The following is a 2,816-nucleotide window of genomic DNA, read 5'->3' on the forward strand; positions in this document are numbered from 1 at the left end:
GGTATGGTGGACTCATAAGGAAAAACTTTGGGTTTACGAGAGTGGATGCACAAGCAATATTCCCGCTTAGTACAAGTGAAGGCTAGCAAAAGACTGGGAAGCGACCAACTAGAGAGCGACAACAGTCATCAAAATGCATTGAGATTAACTAACATTGAATGCAAGCATGAGTAGGACATAAAACACCATGAACATGAACATCATAGAGGCTATGTTGATTTTGTTTCAACTACATGCGTGAACATGCGCCAAGTCAAGCCACTTGAAATATTCAAAGGAGGATACCATCATATCATACTACATCATAGTCATCTCAAAATTCATGTTGGCATCCAAGACAAACCATTTTAAGCTCCTAGCTATGTAAGCATGGCATAAGAAACTATGATCTCTAAGTTGTCATTGCAAACATGTTTCTTTCACAACAAAGCTGAATAAGGCATGATGAGCTAGTCATATTTACAAAAACAAAATAGATCGAGTTCATATCAGTTTTTCCAGGCTCAGTCACTTCATCATATATTGTCATTATTGCCTTTCACTTGCACGATCGAACGATGTGAACAATAATAAGAGTGCTCGTGCATTGTACTAAAGCTGGAATCTGGAGGCAAACACAAAGGAGAAGACAAAGTAATATGGCTCTTTGAAAGCTAAACAGGTATGCATGCAAGAGCCACTAAACATTGCAACCAATATCTTCGACCTTGACCCAAAGAAAACTATCTACATGGGAAAGCTCCCAACAAGCAAAAGAAGAAAAAGAAAATATTTTTGGTTTTTCCCAAACTAGACAGACACACGAAAAGAAAACAAGAGAAAGAAAATAAACTAACATGGATGATAAAGTGGCAAAGTGGGAACACCGGCTAACAAAGTGAAAGCATAACCAAGAATGTAAAGTCGGTGAGAACACGTACTCCCCCAAGCTTAGGCTTTTGGCCTAAGTTGGTATACTCCCAAGGAGGGAAATAACCAGCTCCGGGGTACTCCGGAGTGGACTGAGGATGCCACTGCTGTGTGAGCTCCTCTGGCTCCCACTGATAAACTGGCGTCTGGTACTCGACTGGCGGCTCGGGCATGGGCACCTGTGGCTGGGCCAAGCCCCAATATGCAAAGATGTCCGAGGGCATAATGATGTACCTGCCTGCATGAAGATTGAACAAAGAAGGAGCAGGCAAAGTAATAGTCTCATGAGTACCCTGACTAAACACCAGGTTATAAATCATCCTTCTATTTATATCTCTATCAAGAAAGTCATGGCGAACTATGCTATCGTAATATAGATATCTCTCGGGAAGAAGAACCTCTTCTTCTTCCTCTAGTCTAATGGGTATCTCAAAGTGTCTGGCAAGACGGGTAGCATAGATACCTCCATAGATGAAACCTTTAGAACGGTTCAGGTTCAACCGTTGAGCTACTACAGCGCCCAAGCTATAAGTTTTATCGTTATAAAGGGCTTCTCGCAAGACCGCAAGATCTGGGGAACTAAGTGACCCAGCCTTCGCACGGCCAATCAAACATTTTCCCATAAAAAGTCAGAAGTACCGAAGCACGGGAAAATGAATGCTAGGAGCTCTAGCGCAAGACACTCCACTCTCCTCTCCTACAGCAATAGTACCAATGAAAGCTTCCAAGTCCCGTGGACGAGGTTCATGAATATCCCCAACGTAAGGTAATTTGCAAACATTGCAAAAATCCTAGGGTGACATGCGCTGGAGGATATCATGAAGTTTGAACTCAACCATAAGAGGATGCTTCCTCGGATAGAAGTTAAAGCTTTGTACGAAGATATTAGTGAGGAGGAGGTATTGCGGACACTTATCTTCAACGAAGGCGGTAAGGCTTACGTTTTCCACCAAGTGATAAAAGTCCTCATAAATTCCAGCGGCGTGTAAGAACACATCGCTTGGCCACTCGCAAGCTCGAACTTCTGCGACTCGAGGGACCTGATACTTGGGCTTCTTCTCACTCCCATCATCCGTGGGGTCATGGCTTGACGAGCCTCTTAAGAACCTCCTCATCTTTTCCCTTTTCTATCTCTGAAAATTTCTAGTGACTCTAAGGAAAAGTGAATAAGGCTCAACTAAACTCATAGCAACTACTCCCACAATTGCCTAGAGACCATATTATGCATCAAAACTACTTGGGACCAGCTAGAATCAGCATGCAAAGCTCAAGAACATGGTCACCAAGGCAGGAAAAATACGCGGAGTATAAGGCACTAGAGCAAAAACTAATTGGACCAATGGAGGAGTCACTTACCAAGGAGTAATTTCCCCAAAACAGTTCGGAGAACGGTGATTTGATCAAAGAGATCGAAAATCCCAGCAAGAGGAGCAAGAACACGGGTTTGAGCTGCGAAACAATTTTTTCTGGAGGTAGGAGAACCAGATGAGAGCAAGACTGAGTGGAGGGGGTGCCTGTGGGCCCCACAAGCCTGGGTGGCGTGGCCAGGGGGTGCCCGCGCCCCTAGGGCTTGTGGCCCACTGGTGTGGCCCCCAGACACACTCTTTGTCCCAATATTTTTCAAAAATTCCAGAAAAAATCATACTAGATTTTCACGGCGTTCGGAGAACTTTTATTTTGGGGGTACTTTTCTACCGGACGCTAAAACAGAAAACAGGGAAAACTAAACTAAAACTATCATTCTTCTTATAAGCAACCTAAAGGTGAAAGCTTGGAACAGAGGTTTGTGACTCCTCGATTCATCCATCTCATGGTCATCAAAAGAAATCAGTCAATTAGGTTGATCAAGTCTCCTCGACAAACCTTTTCGAATCGCAAAAGAGAACGGAGAATTTTCGAATAGTCAC

Source organism: Hordeum vulgare, chromosome 2H (assembly GCF_904849725.1).
Source record: "Hordeum vulgare subsp. vulgare chromosome 2H, MorexV3_pseudomolecules_assembly, whole genome shotgun sequence".
NCBI lineage: Eukaryota > Viridiplantae > Streptophyta > Magnoliopsida > Poales > Poaceae > Hordeum > Hordeum vulgare.